The sequence below is a fragment of the Papaver somniferum genome, chromosome 2 (genome assembly GCF_003573695.1).
Source record: "Papaver somniferum cultivar HN1 chromosome 2, ASM357369v1, whole genome shotgun sequence".
Lineage (NCBI taxonomy): Eukaryota > Viridiplantae > Streptophyta > Magnoliopsida > Ranunculales > Papaveraceae > Papaver > Papaver somniferum.
Genome location: NC_039359.1, coordinates 9,264,616 through 9,273,972, shown reverse-complemented (window position 1 = coordinate 9,273,972; position 9,357 = coordinate 9,264,616).

The following is a 9,357-nucleotide window of genomic DNA, read 5'->3' as shown; positions in this document are numbered from 1 at the left end:
CACAAATTAGTTGTATGAAAGTGGGTCTTTCTGACCTAATACGACTGTAATAGCAATTTTAAACGGTATAAAGCAAGACTTAGTGCCAAAGATTTTACTCCGAAACGATGCATTGATTATAAATAAGTTTTTCTCTCGTGTCAAAGAAAGACTTATTCAGAATTGTCATAGTATTATTAGTAGCTCAGTATGACCTAAGAGTTGCATTAATTAAATGTGAAAATAGCCTTTATTAATGATAAATTTTAGTCTACAAATTTTAGAAATCAAAGTATGAAATTTAAGCATCCTCCCATAATGGTATATAAAATTCAACAAAACTATAAATGTTTCAAGTTTTGGATGAATTATTACAGATTTATGCATATACCTCAAGATCAGTGGGAGAAATTCATACTCTTGGTCTTGTATTTTAAGACGTACTACCTACGAGTAGTGATCTTGACTTTATGCATATCTCTATAGTTTTTTGAAGTAAAGGATATGAATGAAGCTTACCATGTGATAGTAATATCATATGGATTAATAAAGCTCTCATATAAGGCATATATCGAATATTCAAGAAATTTTGAGATAATAACATATTTAACAGATTTTATTTCATGTTGGATAGAAGATATAAATTTAATCTTCATTACGTCTTAATTCTGATATGAAACTTATAACAAGTTGTTGATATGTTAAAGAATCGAAGAACAAATTACAGGAAAGCTATCAAGAATTTTGAGATACTATTTTAACTTCTGTCTTATAATTAGTTAGCAAACCCAACAAGATTTTATTGGGTTTTTCAAACTTCAATGTTTATGGATGTATGGATTCTATAAAGGAAGAATCCATTAATACTAGTCCCACAATTGAGTTTGAATATTTATGACTGTGATACTTAGAGACTTAAGGTTTTTTCTCGACATTGCTGAAATTTATCATCTTAGTTTCGCAGCATTAAAGCATGATATGATACAAAAGGAACAAAACACATGAACCTTGAGTATATATGCGTGAATCAAGAAATTCAAAAACAATAGTTATTCATGTATCAGTTAAGCACAATTGCATTGAGAGGTGTACTTATTGAACAATTACATTTTAAGACCTCTTAAGAAAAGAATAAAATCCTAGGTCTGTTGGAGTAATTGATTATTAAATTCAGCTAATTTATGTGCCTGTTTTTGAACACTTTATGAGCTCTTATTAATGTTGTTCTGAATTATTTATGTATCCATGTTTAGTATACACTTATGTAAACGGATGAATGTTAACAGAAATTGTCTTTCTTTTGAAGACATCACTGGACCATTATGATATCCCAATTTAAGGCCTAGTTAAGTAAGTTATTTGTGTTGTGGTACATGGAAGGTAACATGTTGATAACAAGACAACGTGCAACCGCTATGACTCGCATGATTAGCTTAGTTGGCCAAGGTATTACGTTAACCTTTAAATTTTGTTAGCAATTACGCGCGCCTTATATTTTTCTACGATTAACCGTTAAATAAATTATCACATGGACCAGTGGGAGAATGTCAGAATATTTATACACATAGAAATATTCCCTTGGGCCACGTAATAATTTTGGTTAATTATAGAATATTGCTAACTTATGTCGGTTACCATTTCTGGGATTATTTCCTAATATCTCTTCTTTGATGGACGATCGAGATCTAATGCTATTAATTAAATCCTAGGAACTTGGTCCTCCTTCTACCTATAAGAGGAACACAATAGCCGTCGGTATTAGGTTCAGAGAATTGATTATTCATAACGTAAGAGGTGAAGAAGGAGAAACCATGACCTCCACAAAGTATTACCGCTGCTACCGCTGCTACGGATATTCCGTATAAACTATTCTTGTATATAATTATCGTGTGATTATCATGAAGTTCACGATCCTAATTTAAGTATATATAAAATTAAATCTTATAAAGGATTGAGGTATTGGCTGCTGTCACTTTCGGTGTTGGCAGTTGATGGCGACATTGATTGTCGATGGCTGTAAGCCTGTAAGATGGCAGTGAGGATTGTCGAGGAAGTTAGCTGGAGTTGAACTATGGTTGATAGAAGCGGGTTGCGATGGAGGTTACTGGCAGTAAAGAAGAGAAAGCTCGAGTTCAGTGAGGTGATGCCATTACCAACATTGATGGCGTCTGCTGGCAGAGATGGTGTTGTAGACTGAGTCTGGAAGCTGAGAAGATAAATCAAGAGGGATAAGTCAGGTGAACTCGGTGGAAGTTGAATGATAACGATGTTGGTGATGATAGCGTAGTTTGTGATACTTCTGATGGTTGAGCTCGATGCAGTTGGCAGTTGCTCGAGCCATTCATGACAGAGAAGATGGGATGATGGTTGTAGATGTTATAGTGGTGGTCAAGGTTTCTCGGTGATTCAGTCGAGAATGATAGATGGTGGATATCGCCTGGAAGATAAGGACTGAGAAGATAGGACATTGGTTGAGTTTAGGAAATCCAGATGAATCAATATTTTATGGAAGGGTTTGTAACCAAGATAGGTATGGCCGAGAATACAAAAACTCAGAAGAAATGGATTCTCTCGGAGGGCCTAGTATATGTGAGTTATTGTCCGGAAAAGAGAAATTCAGAAGAATAAGATTTCACTGAGATTTTAGTATCCGTGAATGGCAGTGAACAAGAACAGAAAGTCAGGGAAGAAAATATTTCACGGAGGTAAGAGTTACCGTGAAAAGACGAAGGAAATAATGAAAATCCAGGGGAATTTAAAACTCACGGGGAGATATCTATCCGTGATTCTGGCGGAGAAAAGATTAAAATCCCGTAACTTTAATTTTTCCCAGAAGGATGTCTGTCCGCGGGAATTGGAAGAAAAGATATATATTTGTCAGTTCTGGCAAACTGACAGGCTTATGGTGCTTTTGGGCTGGGCTTGTCCAGTTTCGAACATGTGCCCACTTGGCTGTTTCATCCACTCTATGCACGACCAAGACTTGGGCGTGAGCCGTTTTGGCTATTTGGAAAGTTTTGGCAAGTTACTTCGACCGGGATTTGGTGCACGGGCGCAACTACAATATAAGAGATATTTCTATCTTAGAATCTTGAATCAAGCCATTGGAGATAAGAACACAAGAGAAGAAAAGGTGGGGTTTGGAGATATTTCCATCACCGTAACTATTTTTTACCATTTTATCATACGAAATTCATGGGTTTTGTTAGTACCACGAGTAGCTAAACTTCTTAGTGATTAGGGATGAATTCTAGTTCTAATACATGACTCTATTTAGCATATAAATCTATTCAAAAATTATTCATATGATTATTTTTTGCTTTTACTTTAATAATTTTATGATTGATTGATAAATTGTTTAGGTGGCCAACTAAGTCAGTTATTAGTGAACCTAATGCTAGTAATGAGTTAGGATATCCGTAATTGTTGAATAACTCTTACACAAGTAGAAATTGTGAAACCTTGCAGAGGGATTTTGTGGAGCAATCGTAAGTAAAAACAACCCTAGTAAGTGGACCGAGCGTACTGAGTTTAACTGCTAGGATCAAATCTAAGTTCACAAACCTTAAGGCATTCAAATGAATTACATCTTGTAAGCGCACCTCAAGGTGGTGAAGGCGGATAGAATTTGGAGACTAAGCGTACCCATTTTCCATTTATATAAGGAATTTTAGGGATAGCTAAGCGTACTTTCTTTCCTACGGTTGGTAATAATCTGTGATTTACAAAGAATAGATGAATATGCTACTTTGATGGCGGTTTAGTAACGAAGAAGGATTCCCTGATCAAATTTCTTTCCATTGCTTGCAACCTAATTATTTTTAATTGCTTTGATTTTTCTTTAATCCAAACCAAAACCCCCCATTGTGACACTTTTGACAACTAAAACTCCATGCTCTTCGTGGGAACGAATCTTATTTGCTACTATATTATATATTAGTAAAGTAGAATATAAGTGAATTAATTTGAGCATCTACGACACGCATCATCGACCTTTAGTGGAATCGAGTTGTTTGTGCAAGTACTTTGAAGACTGGAGATTGAAGACTAGAAGATTTATTTTTGGTATTTTGATCTTTGTGATGACTTTGTGCACACTTGCTTCTCGTAAATACCTTTTAAGCTTATTGTATATACCGAAAATTCATCTCTGTGGTTCTCTTTGAGATCTAATTTGACAATAAGATTGATTATTGCGGTAATCTTGATCTTAGCTGATCTAATTGAACAAATAAGTTTATATTGATTAAACGAGAGAACCTCTGTACCGACTATATCTCTGATTAACTTATTTGATTTGGGAGACTAATAGAGCGATTACTAAAACATATTAGTAATTTACTGTTTCGGATTACGATCCAATGATTTGAGTGGTTGAAGTATTCACAGAAGGTGAAGCGACTTAAAATAGTTGAATCTACCTTAGGATTCATGTGCGTAGACTAGAATGGTTGTAGGCTCAGGATACTAAAGGAACTGAGTAACTTGGAGTTAGTTTACTATACAAAGTTATAGTAGTCTTTGTATATAGGCTTCATTCTGAGAGTACATTGGCTTCATTATGAGAGTATTCAAAACTGGAATCTCTTGTTCGTATTATAAGATCGTGATTGAATCCGCATATATTTGGTAAAAATAAGGATCTTCTTCTTTCCTTTGATAATAATCGAAAAAGGAAAGTGTTTAATTGGAACATGAAGACGTGATTGAATTATACCTACTTACTCTTTGGGACGGAGTTGAAGAAGAAAGGAGATTCTCAAACATGGATCCAATGAATTTTAAAGAAATCTTGTTTCAATAACTGAACTGGTCCTAGTTAAAAAAATCTTGTTGTGTGCCATTACCTTACTTATTATAATTATTGTTATAGTTGTAACTAAAGTAATAACACTATATGTTAACCAAATACTTGGTTTGATCCCATAGTTTAGTTCGGATTCGAACTTATATCATATATTACTTTTACGTGTTGTTTACTCCTTGAGAGTTCGTGTTTGTATTACAAAAGGTGTGTCTCGCATAGGTTATTATTAAAAAGATTGTGGTGTACTTGGTACCCTCATTATTTCATTATCTGTTACAAGTTTGTATTATTAAGGCTCTGGGTTTTGTAGAGAACAGTAAATCTAGTATGCAATAAATTTTCGTCTTAACTGGGGTCAAGTAAGTACTGGTGTTTCCTCTATCTGTTACTTAAATTGTAATGGCAATCTTGTTCTTTATTCCTTGTAATAATTTGTCCTAGTTGTATATTGCAGCTCATAACTGAAGAAGTAAACATGAATCTTGAGAAGTTTAACTTGGATATGCTTGGAACGTGCATGCAAAAAGGTGAGTGATTTTGGAATTTCTGATGTTTATAACTACAACAAGATGTCGTTGTAGAACCATCTAGATATTTTGTGAGTTGCATAAAGGATTTTGTATTTTCCAAGCGCTTTCCTTTTTGTTGATATTTAATATATGTATTGTATATATGTGACAATATTTAAGGATAATATTGTAGTTTTTGACGGGCATTTGACAAGAAATACATCGAGGAGCGATGTGGACAACTAAGAGATAGAGTTGAAATGTGCACTTCTGATTATGAAAAAGACAAGTTGCAAGAGAGGCTAGCTAAGTTTTATGTTGGTGTTGCCGTTTTAAAGATATGTCACCTTTCCTTAGTCATTGTTATATTAACTGTAATCGTCTTGTTTTTCTATTGCTACTGTTTTATGGTATGCAATTTTTACTCTGTAACTTATACCTTAAATGCTAGCATTGTTCAATGTATTGTAGATCGGAAGAACTAGTGAAAGTGAAGTTGGTTTGTGAAAAAAACAGAATAATTGATGTTTTAAATGCCACCAAAGCGTCTGTTAAGAAAGACAATGTTTCTGGTATTAGATTGTGTTTATCGTTATTGATAAATTGTATGCGAGATCTCTCTCTCTATATATATCCATTAGTAAAGCTTCAATTTGGTATCTAACATGTTCTTGAGTGCAATACTTCATTACAGGAGGTGGTATTGCAGTTGAAAAAGCGGGGGTCTAACAACCACACCCAATATTTCGTTCGGCAATCTGTATGGACTGACTCCAATATAATTTCAAGAGAATAAACTAGACAGTCAGACTCAATCAAGGAAAAATATCCAAGAGTTATATCTCAATTTCTCAATACAATCTGCAATTGAACAGATAGAAATCTGTGAATCTGATTAATATGAGAAATAACTTGGACGGTACCAAAGAACAATGTCCAAGTGTCAATCAATCTATATCAACAATCAAAGGTTGGATTTACCAATTGATTTAACTACACACATGTGATATTTCAAATATATAAAAAAATATAATGCGGAAAAGAAATAACACAGACACCAAAAAATTTGTTAACGAGGAAACCGCAAATGGAGAAAAACCCCGGGACCTAATCTAGTTTTGAGCACTATACTATATTAAGTCGCTACAGACATTAGCCTACTACAAGTTAACCTCGGACTGGAATGTAGTTGATCCCAAACCAAATCTCACACCGATTAAGGTACAGTCGCGTTCCTTACGTCTCTGAATCCCAGCAGGACTCCACGCACTTGATTCCCTTAGCTGATCCCATCCACAACTAAGAGTTGCTACGACCCAAAGTCGAAGACTTTATAAACAAATTTGTCTCCCATATATAAGTCTATTCTGATAGATAAATCTGTCTCCCATATAAGTTCCTATGAAGTATTGTTTTGTCTTTTGATAAATCAAGGTGAACAAGAACCAATTGATAATCCGGTCTTATACTCCCGAAGAACAACCTAGAAATATCAATCACCTCACAATAACTTAACTATATGGTAGTAGAACAAGTTATTGTGGAATAACAAAGAATGAGACGAAGAGATTTGTGATTACTTTTTATATCTTACCAATCAGAGATAAATCTCGAGCAAATCTTAGAGAAGATAGTACTCAATACGACAAAACAGGTAAGATCAGAACACGCAACTACATAGAAAATAGTTGGGTCTGGCTTCAGAATCCCAATAAAGTCTTTAAGTCGTTAACCTATAATGGTTTTAGGAAAAACCTAGGTTAAAGGAGAATCGAATCTAGTCGCAACTAGTATCACAAAGAAGTGTGAGGATTGGGTTTTCCAGTTGCTAGAGTTCTCCCTTATCAGAGTTTGATAGCTTAAAAACAAAGCAATCAATATTCACTGTTAGATGAAAACCTGATTTAAGATCAAGTTAAGTTTGCTTTAAACAAAAAAAATATCTCTCCACCGTTTGATGGTCTTAGCTTGTTACACACAAATGAAATATACCTTCATATAGATATAGGTAACCGTACCTAAACATGTATATTGAGTTGGCTCAATAACAGTTAAGTGAAGTTATCCATATGAACACCTTTATATTAACCAAATTCATCTAACACTTCCAGATCAAATATGATGATCAATAAAACATGAAATATAATCAAATGAATCTAATTGTGTTACTCATAGAGTTGTTCAATTGTTTATATTCTCATAGAAGTACACAAGACACAATTGAAACAAAATTGGATTTGTTTCATGATTGTACAAAGTACTTATTCAATAATCAATTCATGAACATTAAGCCACGGTTTTCAAAGATTGCATTCCTTAATTTATAAACGTATTTGTTCATGAGTATGAAATCATACTTAACTGATTTTAGATCCTTAACCACTTAGTTTACAAACGAGTACACAAGCTTAAGTTCCGCTTTGGTCTTGTCTGACAGTTTGCAAAACGATATGCATATTGTCGTCCCGGACCTAACTCAGGTAGAACCGTTCGCATACTGGTATGCATACTTGGTTCCAGGACTTTAACAGTTAAAATCGTTCACATACTGGTATGCAAACTTGGTTTCCGGACCTGAATCATACCACAACAGTTTGCATACTAGTATGCATACTGTGATGTATCCAGACAAAGGTTAATTGGTCTAAACTCCCATTTCAATCATTGAAACATCCTTAGAAGACGACAATAGCTGTCTCACACAAACTATTAGCTTATAAGTAATTTTCAAGTGATCGAATGATCAATACAAAACATTCCGAGTCGACATCAAATGACTGTCTCACACAAATCATGTAAGATGTTTCAAGGCAATTTTCACATGATCATCTTTTGACTCATTATTTAGTTTCCACAAATAAATTGTTTCCAACTAAACTCGTCAAGAATAATGATGAACGTAGCTAAAGCAAAAAGCTTCCAACACATATTTCGAGAAATATATAACCGAGTTAAACTCAGCTCGAAATATCAAATGTGTATAATGTAAAAGTCTATATAGCTATACGACTTAGTCTCAATAGGAGATATAATATAATAGACTTTTGAGTGATATATAAGTTTTAGTATCCATATACCTTTTGTTGATGAAGTTCCTCCAAGCTCTCCTCAGTAGATCTTCATCTTAAATCGATGAACAAACCGTGAAGTCTAAAGCTCAACTACACATTCTATCATAATTCGAGACATAGCTATAAGTAGACTAGAAATCAATACTAATAGTTTTGATCACCTAAACTTGACAAACAAGTTTGAGATAGCAACGCTTGCGAGTTCGACCGAGCAATGCTCTAAAAACAGTGTTATATGCTTCAAGGGAGCTGGAAAAATTGGAAACCTCCAACTTCGACCAGAAAGTTAGTGTTTATATCATACAAAATGCGTTAAAGGTTTCTACTGCTACTTTATTAAACATATTATAATTTTGACTAGTGTCTTGTAATTGTGTTATGACTAACAATGTTCAATTCCAAGCTCCTAAGCCAACAATTGCATCAAATGCTGGAGTTGAGGGTGTTATTGGTGATTTCATAGGGTGTTGTTGTTGTTTTGACATCTTTTAGGGATTATCTGCGAATTCTCTATATGCGGATATCCCTTACTCCATTTCCATGCTTAAACAACTCAAATTATTGTAATTATGGTTCTCTTATTCGTTTTTAGTCTTTCACATGGGCCTGGATCAACATAATTTGTTTTAAATTATATTATGTTTCCATTGTTTTAGTTTCTATTTTGTAAGTTGTTTTGCTTTACCTTTAATATTTTTTTCAATCATTTCTTCATCTATATTCCCCGTTAATGATACATTGTTCAATATAAGGATAGTTCTTACAATCAGATCACTCATGCGTGTCCTGAGTGAAACAATCTACTAGAAGTACTGGATCAATTAAATCTGACATAAATTTATAGATACTAAAACTACTAACAGTACTGGATGGAGATTATCCGTAATCGTTCATATTATCCTTGCTATCAATCGTCAACTGCCCTATATGAAGATCTGTTTACTTTAATCCGAGGACCATAAATTGAACTTCTGAATAAACTCAAATTCTT